This window comes from Pan paniscus, chromosome X (assembly GCF_029289425.2).
Source record: "Pan paniscus chromosome X, NHGRI_mPanPan1-v2.0_pri, whole genome shotgun sequence".
Classification (NCBI taxonomy): domain Eukaryota; kingdom Metazoa; phylum Chordata; class Mammalia; order Primates; family Hominidae; genus Pan; species Pan paniscus.
Genome location: NC_073272.2, coordinates 65,875,523 through 65,894,854, shown reverse-complemented (window position 1 = coordinate 65,894,854; position 19,332 = coordinate 65,875,523).

Genomic DNA, 19,332 nt, shown 5'->3' with positions numbered 1-19,332 from the left:
TTTTTCCTACCACATGGCCAGGCTGAAAATTTTCCAAACTTTTATACCCTGCTTCCCTTTTAAATATAAGTTCCACTTTCAGGTCATTTCTTTGCTCATGCATATGAGCACAGGTTGTTGACTAATTTGCCACTTAGAAATTTATATCACCAGATGCCCTAAATCATCACTCACAAGTCCAAAGTTCCATGGATCCCTAGAGCAGGGGCACAATGCAGGCTAACCTGTTTGCTAATGCATAAGTGACTTTTGCTCCCATTCCCAATAATTTCCTCATCTCAATCTGAGACCACCTCAGCTTGGCCATCTCTGTCCGTATCACTATCATCATTTTGGTCACAACCATTCAACAAGTCTCTAGGAAGTTCCAAACTTTCCCTCATCTTTCTGTTTTCTTATGAGCCCTTCAAACTGTTCCAACCACTGCTGGTTACCCAATTCCAAAGCTGCTTCCACATTTTCAGTTATATTTGTATCAATGTGCCCGACTCCCGGTACCAATGTTCTGTATTAATCCATTATTGTACTGCTACAAAGAAATACCTGAGATGGAATAATTAATTTAAAAATGATGTTTAATTGGCTCATGGCTCTGTAACCTGTACAGAAAGCATAGCAGCTTCTAGGGTGGCCTCAGGAAACTTTCAATCATGGCTGAAGGTGAAGGTGAAGTAGACTCCTCATACATGGTCAGAGCAGGCAGAATGGAGGGGGAGGTGCCACACACTTTTAAACAACCAGATCTTGTGAGACTCTGTCATGAGAACAGCACCAAAGGGGGAAATTCGCCTCCATGTTCTAATCACCTCCCACCATTCCCCACTTTTAACATTGGGGATTACAATTTGACATGAAATTTTGGTGAGGACACAAATACAAATCATATTAAATATTGATATCTTTCTCTGTGTTTGGTAAATTCTTTGTTATTATCCCTTTGAATAAACTTTCTACCCCATCTCTTTCTCTACCATCTCTTTAAGTCCAATAACTCTTAGATTTGCCCTTTTGAGACTATTTTCTAGATCCTGTATGTGTGCCTCACTGATTTTTCTTCTTTTTTTCTAGCCTTTTCTTACTATGTATTTTCAAGCAGCCTGTCTTCAAGCTCACTAATTCTTTCTTCCACTTGATCAATTCTGCTACTAAAAGACTCTGATAAATTTTTTACTATGCCAATTGGCTTTTTTTAGCTCCAGAATTTCTGCCTGATTCTGTGTAATTATTTTAATTTCTTCTTTTTTTAATATATAGTTCTGATTTTCTTCTTTGTGCTGTCTTGAATTTCTTTGAATTTCCTAAAATCTGCTATTTTGAATTTTTTGTCTGAAAAGTCACATATCTCTGTTTCTGCAGGATTGGTCCCTGGTGCATTATTTTGTTCATTTAGTGAGGACATGTTTTCCTGGATGGTCTTGATATTTGTAGATGTTCATCTGTGTCTGGGCATTGAAGAGTTAGATGTTTATTGTAGTCTACTCTGTCTGGGCTTGTTTGTACCCATATTCTTGGGAAGGGTTTCCAAATACTCAAAAAGACTTGAGTACTGTGGTTTAAGCTGTATCTGCTAGGCACCACAAACCCAGTAATGCCATAATTCTTGCAGACTTATAGACGTACCTCCTTGATGGTCTTGAAGGAGACCTGAAAAATTTTTTTGAGTTACCTTGCAGAGACTCTTGTTCTCTTCCCTTAATTTCTTCCAAGCATACTCTTTATTTTCTGAGCCATCTGGTGCTTGGGTTGGAGTGCCAATAGCAGACCTTTGGCCACCACCACTAGGATTGCACTGGGTCAGACCTGAAGCCAGCCTAGCACTAGGTCTCACTCAGGCACACTGCAATCAGTCCCTAGCTACTGTTTATCTTCACTGAAGTCTCTAAGGCTCTACAGTCAGCTGGTGAAAAAGTGAGCCAGGCCTGTGTCTTTCCCTTCAGGGTGCTGTGTGTTCCCAGGCCCCATGTGAGGCCAGAGTTGCCATGTGGGAGCCACGGACTAGAGTCAAAAACCTCAGAAGTCTACCTGGTGTTTTATTATACTGTGGTTGAACTGGCTCTAAATTCACAAGAAACAGTCCTTCCCACTTTTTCTCCCCCTTTCCGAAAAGATGATACTCGCCCCATGGCCACTGCCACTGTAGGCCTACAGAGAGTACTGCCAGACTACTGCCAATGTTCTGTTAAAGCCCAGTAGGTTTACAATCAGCTTGTGGTGAATGTTGCCTGGTCTGAGACTCATACTTAATGGCAGTGGGCTCCCCTCTGCCCCAAGACAGGTCTATAAATTCCATTCAAAAGCCAAGGACTGGAATTAGGAACCCCGGGAACCCACTTGGTGTTCTACCCTTTGTATGCTACATTTTCTTTATCCATTCTTCAGTCAACAGACATTTAGTTTGCTTCCATGTCTTCATTATTGTGAAAAATGCTGCAATGAACATGGTGCAGATGTCTCTTCAAAATTCTGATTCCAGTATCTTTGGTTATCTAAACAGAAGCAAGATTTCTGTATTATTGGTAGCTCTATTTTTAATATTTTGAGGGTGCTCTACACTGGTTTCCACAGTGGTGGCATTCATTTACATTCCCACCCACAGTATACAAAGATTACCTTTTTTCAACATCCTCACCAATATTTGTTATCTTTTGTTATGTTGATAATAGCTGCTCTAATAGGTGTGAAGTGATATCTCATTGTTTTGACTTGCATTTCCCTAATTATTAGTAATGTTGAACATTTTTTTAATACACCCATTGGTCATTTGTATGTCTTATTTGGAAAAATGTCTATTCAGGTTCTTTGGAAATTTTTAAGTTAGATTTCCTTTTTATTGATTTATATTAGCTTCTTATATATTTTGTACATTAACCCTTTATCAGATACACAGTTTAAAAATATTTTCTCTCATTCTGTGTTTTGTCTTTTTGTTCTGTTCATTGTTTCCTTTTCTAAGCAGAATTTTTTAAGTTTGGTGTAATCCCACTTGTTTATTTTTGAATTTGTTGCCCGAGTTTTTGGTGTCATATCTAAGAAATCATGCCAAAAGTTAATGTCAAAAAGCTGTTTCCCTATGTTTGCTTATAGGTGTTTCTCAGTTTGAGGTCTTATGTTTAAATAATTAATACATTCTGAGTTGATTTTTGTACACAGTGAGAAAAGAGTCCTTTTTTTTCTTTTTGATATGGATATACAGTGTCCTCAATGTCATTTATTGAAGAGACTATTTTTTCTTCATTGTGTATTATTGGCTCCCTTGTTGATGATAAGTTGACTGTATGTGCATGAGTTTATTTCTGGGCTGTCTATTCTGTTCCACTGGTTTACATGTCTGCTCTTATGCCAGTGCCATACTCTTTTTATTACTATAAATTTGTAACATATTTTAGAATTAGAAAATATGATTGCTGCAGTCTAGTTCTCCTTGTTCAAAATTGCTTTTACAAATTGGTATACCTGGTTGTGGGGGGGAAGCAGGCTTTATTAATGCTATAATGGCAATGAATAAATAAGATATCAGAAGCTAGGTGGATTTGGCAGAGGGGATGAGTTGAGCAAAGTGAACATGTAAAAATAATAAGAAGGGAATCTGATAAAATAAGAAGGTGGCTCTTCTCTGGGCAAAGGCAGCATGGTGTAATGAAAAATAGCATGAGTTTTATTTTACATTTACATACATGTGAGTTTTGATTATCCTGTCTCTTCCTACCACTTACTTGCTGTGACTTTGAGCAAGTAACTTAATATTTCTGACTTTACAGTAAAACAGTAATAATGACATGTCTTGAGGTTTAAAGGACACAAGGGGATGTAAAAGTGACTTGCCGGAGGCTTATCATAAAAGAGGTGTCAAAATATATTCTTAAAATCAAAACAAAAACAAAAAACCTCTGTCCTAGTTTGTTTTCTACTGTTGTAACAAAATACTACAGACTGGCTATTCTAATATCTTTATTCTCATTTTCATCTGAGACCTCATCAGAATGGCCTTTTATGTTCACATTTCTTCTATCAGCATTCTGGTCATGATCATTTAAGTTTCTCTAAAAAGATTCAGACTTTCCCTACAGCCCTCCTCTTCTCAGCCTTCACCAGAATTGCTTTTAACGCTCATGATGATTCAAGCTTTTTCCAGCCTGCTTCATCAAAATTTTCTATCCTTTACACATCATTCTGTTCTAAAGCTGCTTCCAAATTTTTACATATTTGTTATAGCAACAATCTTCCTTTTGATACCAATTTTCTGTCTTTGTCTTCTTTCTCTTGCCAGAACATAATATCAAAGACTGGGTAATTAATAAACAAATAAATATTTAATTTACTCATCGTTGTGGAGGCTTGGAAGTCCAATAACTCACCTAGTGAGAAACTTCTTGTTACATCATAACATGGTGGTAGACCAAGTAAGCATTTGAGACAGAGAGGAAAAGGGGGTTGACCTTCTTTAACAATTAACCTACTCCTGTGATAATGGCATTAATACATTAATAAGGGCAAGGCCCTCATTTCCTAGTTACCTTTTAAAGATCTCACCTCCTCATACTGTTATGATGAAAATTAAATGTCACTACAAGTTTTGGAGGGACATTCAAACTATAGCACACTGTCTCCCGTGAATCTCTAACCAGCTTTCAGCATCAGCACTCTCCTTCTTTGACGTACAAGAGCAGTGAAGATTCTGTTCCATTATGTTAGTTTTGAACACAAAACAATAGAAAATCAAACCAGTAAAGTACAGAAATTTTTATTCTGTACCCTAGGATATATATGGACTTTAGGGTCCATGATACCCCTACGATTTAAGTAAAGCATTGTTATATGTGCACTTTTATGGGGAGAGTGACCTTGACTTCCATTAGTTTTTCTTTTATTTTTTTAATGGAATTTTTTTTATTGTACTTTAAGTTTTAGGGTACATGTGCACAATGTGCAGGTTAGTTACATATGTATACATGTGCCATGCTGGTGCGCTGCAACCATTAACTCATCATTTAGCATTAGGTATATCTCCTAATGCTATCCCTCCCCACTCCCCCCACCGCACAACAGTCCCCAGAGTGTGATGTTCCCCTTCCTGTGCCCATGTGTTCTCATGGTTCAATTCCCACCTATCAGTGAGAATATGCAGTGTTTGGTTTTTTGTTCTTGTGAAAGTTTACTGAGAATGATGATTTCCAATTTCATCCATGTCCCTACAGAGGACATGAACTCATCATTTTTTATGGCTGCATAGTGTTCCATGGTGTATATGTGCCACATTTTCTTAATCCAGTCTATCATTGTTGGACATTTGGGTTGGTTCCAAGTTTTTGCTATTGTGAATAGTGCCACAATAAACATACGTGTGCATGTGTCTTTATAGCAGCATGATTTATAGCCCTTTGGGTATATACCCAGTAATGGGATGGCTGGGTCAAATGGTATTTCTAGTTCTAGATCCCTGAGGAATCGCCACACTGACTTCCACAATGGTTGAACTAGTTTGCAGTCCCACCAACAGTGTAAAAGTGTTCCTATTTCTCCACATTCTCTCCAGCACCTGTGGTTTCCTGACTTTTTAATGATTGTCATTCTAACTGGTGTGAGATAGTATCTCATTGTGGTTTTGATTTGCATTTCTCTGATGGCCAGTGATGGTGAGCATTTTTTCATGTGTTTTTTGGCTGCATGAATGTCTTCTTTTGAGAAGTGCCTGTTCATGTCCTTCGCCCACTTTTTGATGTGGTTGTTTGTTTTTTTCTTGTAAATTTGTTTGAGTTCATTGTAGATTCTGGATATTAGCCCTTTGTCAGATGAGTAGGTTGCGAAAATTTTCTCCCATTTTGTAGGTTGCCTGTTCACTCTGATGGTAGTTTCTTTTGCTGTGCAGAAGCTCTTGAGTTTAATTAGATCCCGTTTGTCAATTTAGTCTTTTGTTGCCATTGCTTTTGGTGTTTTAGACATGAAGTCCTTGCCCATGCCTATGTCCTGAATGGTAATGCCTAAGTTTTCTTCTAGGGTTTTTATGGTTTTAGGTCTAACGTTTAAGTCTTTAATCCATCTTCAATTGATTTTTGTATAAGGTGTAAGGAAGGGTTCCAGTTTCAGCTTTCTACATATGGCTAGCCAGTTTTCCCAGCACCATTTATTAAATAGGGAATCATTTCCCCATTGCTTGTTTTTCTCAGGTTTGTCAAAGATCAGATAGTTGTAGATATGCGGTGTTATTTCTGAGGGCTCTGTTCTGTTCCATTGATCTATATCTCTGTTTTGGTACCAGTACCATGCTGTTTTGGTTACTGTAGCTTTGTAGTATAGTTTGAAGTCAGGTAGCGTGATGCCTCCAGCTTTGTTCTTTTGGCTTAGGATTGACTTGGCGATGTGGGCTCTTTTTTGGTTCCATATGAACTTTAAAGTAGTTTTTTTCCAATTCTGTGAAGAAAGTCATTGGTAGCTTGATGGGGATGGCATTGAATCTGTAAATTACCTTGGGCAGTATGGCCATTTTCACGATATTGATTCTTCCTACCCATGAGCATGGAATGTTCTTCCATTTGTTTGTATCCTCTTTTATTTCCTTGAGCAGTGGTTTGTAGTTATCCTTGAAGAGATCCTTGACGTCCCTTGTAAGTTGGATTCCTAGGTATTTTATTCTCTCTGAAGCAATTGTGAATGGGACTTCACTCATGATTTGCTTCTCTGTCTGTTATTGGTGTATAAGAATGCTTATGATTTTTGTACATTGATTTTGTATCCTGAGACTTTGCTGAAGTTGCTTATCAGCTTAAGGAGATTGTGGGCTGAGACAACGGGGTTTTCTAGATATACAATCATGTCATCTGCAAACAGGGACAATTTGACTTCCTCTTTTCCTAATTGAATACCGTTTATTTCCTTCTCCTGCCTAATTGCCCTGGCCAGAACTTCCAACACTATGTTGAATAGGAGTGGTGAGAGAGCGCATCCCTGTCTTGTGCCAGTTTTCAAAGGGAATGCTTCCAGTTTTTGCCCATTCAGTAAGATATTGGCTGTGGGTTTGTCATAGATAGTTCTTATTATTTTGAGATATAACATCCCATCAATACCTAATTTATTGAGAGTTTTTAGCATGAAGGGTTGTTGAATTTTCTCAAAGGTCTTTTCTGTATCTATTGAGATAATCATGTGGTTTTTGTATTTGGTTCTGTTTCTATGCTGGATTACATTTATTGATTTGCATATATTGAACCAGCCTTGCATCCCAGGGATGAAGCCCACTTGATCATGGTGGATAAGCTTTTTGATGTGCTGCTGGATTCAGTTTGCCAGTATTTTATTGAGGATTTTTGCATCAATGTTCATCAAGGATATTGGTCTAAAATTCTCTTTTTTGGTTGTGTCTTTGACTGGCTTTGCTATCAGGATGATGCTGGCCTCATAAAATGAGTTAGGGAGGATTCCCTCTTTTTCTATTGATGGGAATAGTTTCAGAAGGAATTGTACCAGCTCCTCCTTGTACCTCTGGTAGAAATCGGCTGTGAATCCATGTGGTCCTGGACTCTTTTTGGTTGGTAAGCTATTGATTATTGCCACAATTTCAGAGCCTGTTATTAGTCTATTCAGAGGTTCAACTTCTTCCTGGTTTAGTCTTGGGAGGGTGTATGTGTCGAGGAATTTATCCATTTCTTCTAGATTTTCTAGCTTATTTGCCTAGAGGTGTTTGTAGTATTCTCTGATGGTAGTTTGTATTTCTGTCAGATCGGTGGTGATGTCCCCTTTATCATTTTTTATTGCATCTATTTGATTCTTCTTTCTTTTCTTCTTTATTAGTCTTGCTAGCGGTCTATCAATTTTGTTGATCCTTTCAAAAAACCAGCTCCTGGATTCATTAATTTTTTGAAGGGTTTTTTGTGTTTCTATTTCCTTCAGTTCTGCTCTGATTTTAGTTATTTCTTGCCTTCTGCTAGCTTTTGAATGTGTTTGCTCTTTCTTTTCTAGTTCTTTTAATTGTGATGTTAGGGTGTCAATTTTGGATCTTTCCTGCTTTCTCTTGTGGGCATTTAGTGCTATAAATTTCCCTCTACACACTGCTTTGAATGTGTCCCTGAGATTCTTGTATGTTGTGTCTTTGTTCTCGTTGGTTTCAAAGAACATCTTTATTTTGCCTTCATTTCGTTATGTACCCAGTAGTCATTCAGTAGCAGGTTGTTCAGTTTCCATGTAGTTGAGCAGTTTTGAGTGAGTTTCTTAATCCTGAGTTCTAGTTTGATTGTACTGTGGTCTGAGAGAAAGTTTGTTATAATTTCTGTTCTTTTACATTTGCTGAGGAGAGCTTTACTTCCAACTATGTGGTCAATTTTGGTATAGGTGTGGTGCGCTGCTGAAAAAAAAGGCAGGGGTTGCAATCCTGGTCTCTGATAAAGCAGACTTATACCAACAAAGATCAAAAGAGAAAAAGAAGGCCATTACATAATGGTAAACGGATCAATTCAACAAGGAGAGCTAACTATCCTAAATATATATGCACCCAATACAGGAGCACCCAGTTTCATAAAGCAAGTCCTGAGTGACCTACAAAGAGACTTAGACTCCCACACAATAATGGGAGACTTTAACACCCCGCTGTCAACATTAGACAGATCAACAAGACAGAAAGTTAACAAGGATACCCAGGAATTGAACTCAGCTCTGCACCAAGCAGACCTAATATGCATCTACAGAACTCTCCACCCCAAATCAACAGAATATACATTTTTTTCAGCACCGCTCCATACTGACTTCCATTAGTTTTTCAAAAATATTTAAGAACACTGATCCAGTTTTTCTCTCATTTCATAGATGGGAACCCGACATTCAGAGAGACAGAGTAGAATATAGTATCATGCCAAGAAATAGAGGAGCTACATTTCAAAGTTGGGTATTCACATTCTCAATCCTGTGCTCTTTTCTGAAAACACTTTTTAATTAGTGAGCAAACAAAAACCTGAAGATTATAGTATTCAACATAAGGTCTCACAGTGAGTAGGTATTGGAGACGGGAACCAAATCTGAAATCCTAGTCTAGTGTTCTTTACAGCCCTCTGGATCTCTAGACTGAATCAAGTTTGTGTATGACCCCAAAGACATAATTGTGTGACAAATACATTTGAAAGGGAGATAGGAAGGAAGGTCCTGGGCTGACAGACCAAAATACTTTTTAAAAACATTTTTTCTCATTCACAAATAATACATGTTTATTAAATTTGGAATATACAGGCAAGTCATGGTGGCTCACACCTGTAATCCCAGCACTTTGGGAGGCTAAGGCAGGTGGATCACCTGAGGTCAGGAGTTCGAGACTATCCTGGCCAATATGGTGAATCCTCATCTCTACTAAAAATACAAAAATTTTCCGGGTGTGGTGGGCTCCTGTAATCCCAGCTACTCTGGAGGCTGAGGCAGGAGAATAGCTTGAACCCAGGAGGCGGAGGTTACAGTGAGCCGAGATGGTGCCATTGCATTCCAGCCTAGGTGACAAGAGCAAAACTCCATCTCAAAATAAATAAATAAATTTGGAATATACCGAAGGGAATATAAAATCTGTTTGGAATCTCAACAGATCTTTTTACATGTTGTTATCTTTTTTCTCCAAGGCTTCTGACAGAATTCAAATGTATATAGTTTAAACTTTGGTTCAACATGACTACCTATGGCTAAGGCATAGACTTCTTAGGCTAGAATGGACATCACACTGCTTTCAAATCATCATCTTGCCTCCATTGCAGAGAATGTTTTCTCAGCACAATGGAAAACTTTTATATGCCTTCTCCTATGTAGTCACTACCCCTTCTCCTTCCTATAATCTCAGCCTTGAATTTTTTCAGTGGTTCTGTGGAAACTACCAGGTCATGCTACCTTTAAGAGCAGAGCACATGTCAAGCAGCACAGTCCCTCTCCCAGGACAAAATAATTAGTTCAAGAGTGAGCATGTGACCTATGTAGATCCTGTCAGAGAAAATACCAGAATTTTTGCTGGGAATTCTGAGGCACGGGTATTTCCTTGACTTCCATACAATTTAGTGTGATAATGTGAAGTCTGGGACTACTGCAGTTACTTTATTACCACAAGGGAAATCAACATGAAAATAAGTTAACAGATAAAGGAAGGAAGAGCTGGGAAAAACTTCATAGAAAGGGAGATGAGCCTAGACAGATTGGAACTCAAAACTCCTTCGACCATTTTAGTTGCATGAGCCATTAATTTTCTTTTACCCATTAAGCCATTTTCATTTAAGTTTTCTATTAATTGGAACTGAAAGCATATCAACTGATATAAACAGGGCATTTTGGTTTTAAGTAACAGAAAACAAACTATTTTAAGCCATGAAAAGGAATTTCATTGGCTCAAATAATCCCAAACTTGTAATTCTAGTCATGGGAATGTAGGAAATGCAGCAGGATTTTAGGAACAATTGGACCCCAGTCTCAAATGCCATCAGAATTTGTATTTTTTTTTTCTGGTACTTTGTGCCCTAGAATAGTGGTTCTTTCATTAATTTAATGCAATCATTGTGGTGTCTTGGTTAAACGCATATTCTTGATTTCCAACAATCTTAACAGATGATGTTGTGCTGTCCGTGCACAGACCACATTTTAAGTAGCAAGGTTCTAGATCAGGATTTGGCAAATTTTTTCTAAAAGTGCCAAATAGAAAATATTTTAGGTTTTTGAGGCCATGAAGCAAAATCAAAGATATTATGTAAGTATTTAACATAATCATTTAAGATGTACATAACCATTTTTTTCACTCTCACTTTATTAAAATGTCCAATAGGCATCTCAAATATAAAATGTCCAAAATAGAGCTATTTTTCCACCTTCACACAAATTTAGTTCATTTCCAATGTTCTCTATCTTAGTATATCGCACTGCATTTACCCAGTTTCTTATGCCAAAACCCACATCCAATCTATTAGAAAATTCCCAAAATTTACCTTTGAAATATAATAAAAACCTAACCACTTTTCACCCTTTCTACTGCTATTAACCTGGTCTCATTTTTTTTAATATTTTATCTTATGTTATTTTCAAATCTCCAAGCTTACTTGTTATTTTATTGAGAAAACTTGAACTAAAAGTTAACTAAAAGACAAATTTCACAAAATTCTACCACCACATCTTCCTATTTATGTTCACATTTGCCAGTGTACTCTCCTTTTTATCCTATTTTTATGAGTGAAATTTCCATATTCCAGGCTAAGAGCCAATCCTCATCCTTTGACTTGTGTACTACATCATATTCCCCCTTGCTAACTCACAAATATTGCTCTCACAATTCTTCAATCTCATAATTATATCTTTTATTTTTCCACTACTAGATTTTTCCCATAAGCATAAAGATACACTAATATTTCTTCCATCCTGAAAATCCTTTCTTGACCTCACTCCCTCCTCCAGCTCCATTTCTCCCCTTTCCCTTATAGACAAAATTTCATAAAATAATTTTCTATAATAATTTTCTCCATTTTTTTCCTCTTAAATTCTGCACAATTTGGGTTTTATCCCTACTACTGCATTTAAATTGCTCTTCTCAAAGTTTTAATAACCTCTATGTTGCTACATCAGTTCTCATTCTTCATCTTATTTAAAGTATTAGCAGTGTTTAGCACAGCGGATTATTCTCTGTTTAAAACACTTTATGTGCTTTATTTTCAGAAAAACACATTCTCTAGTTGTCCTCTTATAGCTCTGGCTGCTCAGTCTCAGCCTCCTTTGCTGGCGTCTCCTCTTTACTATACCATTTTCAGTGCCCCAGGCTTAGTCCTTACATCTTTTCTCTTTATCTATGCTCCTTCATCTTGAGGATCTCATTTAGTTTCATGACTTAAAAGCCGAATATAAGCTGACAACTATTGATATCTTCCACGCAAACCTCTCACATGAACTCTAGAGTAACTACCTAATATTTCCACTTCAATGTCTAAGGGGCATTTCAGCCTTAATATATCCAAAACTGAGCTCCTGAAGTCCCCACTAAAAAAAAAAAAGAAAAAAAACCCCTCATACTGCTTTCTTTTTCTACATATGAATTAATGGAATCTTCATATTTGTATTTGCATAGGCAAACCAAACTTGTAGCCATCCATGCTTCAGCCTCCTTCTTTTATATCATGTATGATCTATCAGCAAACCCTCTCAGCTCTGTCTGCAACATATAGTCTGAATTTTACTACTGTTTGGCAACTCCAACTCCATCTTTTGAACTCTCTCTCTTATGAAAATCTGTTTTTGTATCTCACAATTTCACATACTTACCATATTTTTACATCTTCCAGTATCTTAGAAATCCCCCTTCTTACCTCTCCCCTACTCTCATTCTGAGTTTGGTAGACAGCCATTCTCTCCAAACATTGTTGGGAATCATTGTTCTGCCTCAGTCAGAAATAAGAAGTTGGTTCCTTTGTTATTGGTTTACCTACCACACAAACCTCAAAGCAACCTCAACTCAAACTCTTGTAAAAAATGTTGAACATACAAACTCCATTCCAGCTATCCGATTGATCCCTCTCAAGGCCATTCTGGCCACAAATTGCAATTAACGTCTTAAAAGTTGTTTCTTCAGATCAAGTAGAGATAGAGCTAGTGGCAGTGCTGATCCTGTAACTAGAAGGACCAGATGGTTCCAGCTGCAGGCAATGTTTTTCCTTTCTGTAATTAGGGGGGATCAAGTAGTCAAGCTGTGGGAAGAGGGGATAATATTCTAGACTGAATTTTTAATTTTAAAATATTTATTTGACAAATAAAAATTGTATATGTGAGTCACAATATATAACATAATAACTAGATATATCTATTCACTGTGTAATGGTTTCTACAGTATAGTTAATTAACACATACATAACCAGACATATTTACCATTGTGCATGTGTGTGTGTATTTGGTGAGGACATTAAAATATGCTTTCTTATCAAATTTTAAATAAACAATACAGTATTACTAACTGCAGTCACCATTCTAAACATTAAAGCCACAGAATTTATTCATCTTGTAACTTAACTTTGTATTGCTTAACCAACATCTTTCCATTCCCCCTTATCCTCAGTCCCTGGCCACCACCATTGTACTCTGCTTCTGTAAGTTCAATGTTTTTAGATTCCACATGTAAGTAAGACTATATAGTCTTCATCTTCCTGTGTCTGGCTTGTTTTATTTAGCATAATGTCTTCAAGGTTTAGCCATGTAAAAAATGGCAAGAGCTCCTTATTTTTATGAGTTAATAATATTCCATTATATATACTTATATTTATATGCTTATAAATGTATACATACCACATTTTATTTATACATTCATCCATTGATGGATACTCAGATTGTTGCCATAGCTTGGCTATTGTGATTAATGCTGCAATGGTCATGAGGGTGCAGATATCCCTTTGAGATACTGATTTTATATGCTCTGGACACATATCCAAAAATAGGATTGATAGATCATATGATAGTTTTATTTTTAATTTTTTGAGGAACTTTCATACTGTTTCCATACTAGATTTACCAATTTACATTGCCACTAACAGTGTACAAGTATTCTCCTTGCTCCAAACCCTTGCCAACACTTCTCTTTTATGTTTTAATAACTGCTATCCTAACAGGGGTGATGAGATATCTCATTGAGTTTTAATTTGCATTTCCCTAATGTTTAGTGCCGTTGAACACTTTTGTATATACCTGTTGGCCATATTTTTTCAACTTTTATTTTAGTTTCAGGGGGTACGTGGGCAGATTTGTTACATGGGTAAATTGTGCGTCATTGAGGTTTGGGGAATGAAAGATTCTGCCACCCACGTAGTGAGCATAGAACCCAATAAGTAGATATTTTGTCCCCTCCTAGTCTCCCCACTCTAGCAGTCCCAAGTGTCTGTTGTTCCCATGTTTATGTCCATGGGTAGTCAGTGTTTACCTCCCACTTTTAGGGAGGTAATTAACTGTGTTAATATGTTCAGATAATGGCCTCCAGCTACATCCATGTTGTTGTAAAGCATGATTTCATTTCTTATGGCTGCATAGTATTCCTTCATGTATAAGTACCGTATTTTCTTTGTCACTTTGTCTAATCCACCATCTAGGCATCTAGATTGATTCAATGTCTTTGCTATTTTGAATAGCACTGTGATGAACATATGAGTGTATGTATGTTTTTGGTAGAGCAATTTAGTTTCTTTTAGGTATATACCTAATAATGGGAATGCTGGGTTAATGGTAGTTCTGTTTTAAGTTCTTTGATAAATCTTCAAACTGCTTTCCACAGTGACTGAACTATTTACATTCCCACCAGCAGTATATAACCATTCCCTTTTCTCCACAATTTCGACATCAGTTATTTTTTGACTTTTTAATAATAGCCATTCTGACTGGTATGAGATGGTGTCTTACTGTGATTTTGATCTGCATTTCTCTAATGATTAGTGATGATGAACATCTTTATAAGTTTGTTGGCCATATGTATGTCTTTTATTGAGAAGTATCTCTTCATGTGTTTTGCCCATTTTTAATGGGGTTATATGGTTTTAGCTTGTTCCATTTTTTTAAGTTTCTTATAGATTCTGGATATCAAAGTTTTGTCAGATCCATAGTGTGCAAATATTGTCTCCCATTATGTAAGTTACCTGTTTACCCTGTTCATCGTTTCTTTTGCTGTGCAGAAGCTCTTTTGTCTAACTGAGTCTTATTGTCAATTTTTATTTTAGGTTGCAATTGCTTTTGAGAACTTGGTCATAAATTATTTGCCAAGACCAAAGTCCAGAATGATATTTTCTGGAATTTTATATTTTGTGGTCTTACATTTAAGTCTAATTCATCTTTAGTTAATCTTTCAATATGGTGACAGGTAAGGGTCCAGTTTTATTCTTCTGCATATGGCTTGCCAAATATTCTAGCACCATTTATTGAATAGTGAGTTTTTTCCCCATTGCTTGTTATTGTAGATCTTATTGAAGATTAGATAATTGTGGATGCATAGCTTTATTTCTGCATACTCTGTTCTGTTCTATTGGTCTATGTGTCTGTTTGTGTAACAGTGCCATGCTGCTCTGGTTACTGTATCCTTGTAGTATAGCTTGAAGTCAGGTAGTATGATACCTCTGGGTTTGCTCTTTTTGCTTTGGATTGCTTGAGCTATTATGGCTCTTTTTGGTTCCATATGGAATTTAGAATAGTTTTTTTTTTTCTAATTCTATGAAGAATGTTATTGGTAGTTTAATAGGAATAGCATTGAATCTTTAAATTGCTTTGGGCAGTATGATCAATTTAACAATATTGATTATTCCTATCAATGAGCATGGAATGTTTTTCTATTTGTTTGTGTCATCTCTGATTTCTTTCAGCAGTGTTTTGTAATTCTCCTTGTAGAGATTATTCACCTCCTTGGTTACATGTATTCCTAGGTATTCCTGTTGGCCTTTTGTATGCCTTCTTCTGAGAAATGTCTATTTGGGTCTGTTTCCAATTTTTTCAATTGGGTTATTTGCTTTAGTTTTAGTTTGTTTTTTTCTGTTGTTGTTGTTTTTCTTTCCTACTATTGAGTTGCCTAGTTTCTTATATATTTTGGATATTCATCTATGTGTATATGCATACTTCTAAACATTTTCTCCCATTCTATAGGTTGTCTTTTTATTTTGTTGATCATTGTCTTTGCTGTGCAGAAGCTTTTTTAGTTTGATGTAGTCCCACAGGTTTATCTTTGCTTTTTTGCCTATGCTTTTGGTGTTCATAGCCAAAAAATTATTGCCAAGACCAATGTCAAGAAGCTTTCCCTTCATGTTTTCTTCTGAGAGTTTTATGTTTTCTTCTTTTTTTCCAGGTAGGAACTATATTTTTATTATTGACATTTTGCAGGAAAGGAAACTGAGGCTCAGAGAGGTAGAGTGACTTGCCCAAGGTCACGCTGCTTGTCAGTGGCATTTGTTAGAATGAGGACCGCGGTGCCCTGACCCTGACTCCACGGCTGCGGTCTCCTTTGCTGTTACATATTCAGCCACTCCCGTTGCCCTGTGTCACAAACCCCCAAGCAGAGGACAGCTGTGCTCTCTCTGGGCTGCAAGTGGTCAGCGTCCCCAGACTCCTTAGGCTCTGGCTGCAAGACCAGGGGCCAGTCACCTCGCCCCACCCTGGCCAGCCCTCCCAGGGACCTGGAGCAGGTCACCCACCTGGCCGTCGTTCATGGAAGGTGGGGCTGTGCAGGAAGCTGTGAGCAATGGCAACCCTGCCCTCACTTTCATTCTCCTACAAGCCTCTTGACCCACCCACCCCTACCCTAAGGCATTTTAGCCACCTCCTAGATGAAGCACACAGTCTTTGGCTTTGGGAAGAAAACCAGACTTTCTGGAACTGGGTGTCAGGCAGACGCCCTGGTGTGCTGGGTGATGGCTACAAAGCCTCAGAGGACAGAGCCAGGAGGGGCAGTGATGGCTCCTTCCAGCTGCAGCAGGTGACTTGGGCCAAGACCACCTGCTGCAGCCGGTACCGAAATGACTTGCTGAGGCCCCCAGCAAGTGCCGAGCTCCTGCGCATACTGCCCGGGAGGTTGTTCCGTGTCTCCCTACAATGCTGCCCGCCCTGGGGCACTTTGATCCCAGCTACCAGGAGACCCTTCGGAAGCATCACCATGTGGCTTACAGAATTAAGTGTGGGCAAATGATGGACCTTGAAGTCAGGCTGCCTCCTCTGCAGCCTCCTCCAGCTTCATCCTGCAGCGAGGGAGTCCCAGGGACTGAAGTCAGCACTTTGGAGTCGTTTTCCTTACATGCACTGGGAGGTGGAGGTTGCAGTGAGCTGAGATCGTGCCATTGAACTCCAGCCCGGGCGACAGTGCGAGACCACAACACAGCCTCAGGAGGTTCTGATGACCACATGCCCAAGGTGGTCAGGATACAGCTGGCTTTTATACATTGTAGGGAGACATGAGACATCAATCAATATGTGTAAGATGTACATTGGTTTGGTCCAGAAAGGGTGGACAACTCGAAGCGGGAGGGCTTCCAGGTCATAGGTAGATAAGAGACAAAAGGTTGCCTTCTTTCGAGTCTTTGATCAGCCTTTCACTGGATACAGTTTAGTCTGGCTCAGTGAATGTGTATTGTGATAACTGAAGAATTCAGATTTCCTTCCAGCATTCTATTTTGTGTTTTGTTTTTACTTTGCTTTTTCTTTGCTTCTTTTTTCTCCTTTTCTGATTTCTATTTGGTTAATCAGGGTTTGTTGTTGTTGTTTTTTTTTTTTTTTTCAGCAACAGCTGTTTCTCCTAAATTCGGGGTTTTTTAGGAGATTCTTTTTCTTTTTTTAATTTTTTTCTTTTTTCTTTTTTTTATTATTATACTTTAAGCTTTAGGGTACATGTGCACATTGTGCAGGTTAGTTACATACGTATACATGTGCCATGCTGGTGTGCTGCACCTACTAACTCGTCATCTAGCATTAGGTATATCTCCCAATGCTATCCCTCCCACCTCCCCCCACCCCACAACAGTCCCCAGAGTGTGATGTTCCCCTTCCTGTGTCCATGTGATCTCATTGTTCAATTCCCACCTATGAGTCAGAATATGCGGTGTTTGGTTTTCTGTTCTTGCGATAGTTTACTGAGAATGATGGTTTCCAATTTCATCCGTGTCCCTAAAAAGGACATGAACTCATCATTTTTTATGACTGCATAGTATTCCATGGTGTATATGTGCCACATTTTCTTAATCCAGTCTATCATTGTTGGACATTTGGGTTGGTTCCAAGTCTTTGCTATTGTGAATAATGCCGCAATAAACATACATGTGCATGTGTCTTTATAGCAGCATGATTTACAGTCCTTTGGGTATATACCCAGTAATGGGATGGCTGGGTCAAATGGTATTTCTAGTTCTAGATCCCTGAGGAATCGCCACACTGACTTCCACGAGAGTTTTATGTTTTCTAATCTGAAATTTAAGTCTTGTATTCTTTCTGAGTTTTTTATGGTTTAAGACAAGAGTCCAATTTAATTTTTTTTGCATGTAGATATTCAGTTTTCCAAACACCATTTATTTGCCATTGTGTATTCTTGTCTCCCTTGTCAAAGATTATGTCACCATATATGCCTGGGTTTATTACTGGGATTTCTACTCTGCTCTATTCATTTATGTGTCTGCTTTTATGCCAATACCATGTTGTTTTTATTATTACTATGGCTTCCTAATATAATTTTAAATCAGGGAGTGTAGTGGCTCCAGCTTTGTTCTTTATCAAGATTCTTTTGGCTATCCTGGGTCTTTGTGGTTCCATATAAATTTTAGAATCATGTTTTCTATTTCTGTGAAAAATTACACTAGGATTTGTTTTTGGTTGTATGAGTAAGTTCTTTAGTGGTGATTTGTGAAATTTTGGTGCACCCATCACCTATGTATACACTGCATCATATTTGTACTCATTTATCCCTCCCCCCACTCTTCCCACCCAAGTCCCAAAAGTCTATTTTATCATTTTTATGACTTTGTGTCCTCATAGCTTAGCTCCCAAATATAAGTGGGAATATATAATGTTTGGTTTTCCATTCCTGAGTTACATCACTTAGAGTAATAGTCTCCAATCTCATCCAGGTCACTGCAAATGCTGTTGATTCATTCTGTTTTATGGCTGTGTAGTATTCCATCATTTTATTTATATAGATATATATATTATATTATATATATATATTATATATATATTATATATATATAATATATATATATATCACAGTTTCTTTATTCACTCCTTGGTTGATGGGTATTTGAGTTGGTTCCACGATTTTGCAGTTGTGAATTGTTCTGCTATAAACACATGTGTGCAAGTTTCTTTTTCAAATAGTGACTTCTTTTTCTCTGGGTAGACACCCAGTAGTGGGATTGCTGGATCAAATGGTAGTTCTGCTTTTAGTTCTTTAAGGAATCTCCACACTGTTTTCCGTAGTGGCTATACTAGTATACATTCCCACTAGCAGTGTAGAAGTGTTCCCTGTTCACCACATCCATGCCAATATCTACTGTTTTTTGATTTTTTGATTATGGCCATTCTTGCAGGAGTAAGGAGGTATTGCATTGTGGTTTTGTTTTGCATTTCCCCAATCATTAGTGGTGTTGAGCATATCTTCATAAGTTTGTTGGCCATTTGTATATCTTCTTTTGAGAATTGTCTATTCATGTCCTTAGCCCACTTTTTGATGGGATTGTTTGTTTCTTACTGATTTGTTTGCGTTCATTGTAGATTCTAGATATTGGTCCCTTGTCATATGTATGCATTTGTGAAGATTTTCTCCTACTCTGTGGGTTGTCTGTTTACTCTGCTGACTTTCCTTTTGCCATACAGAAACTCTTTAGTTTAATTAGGTCCCAGCTATTCATC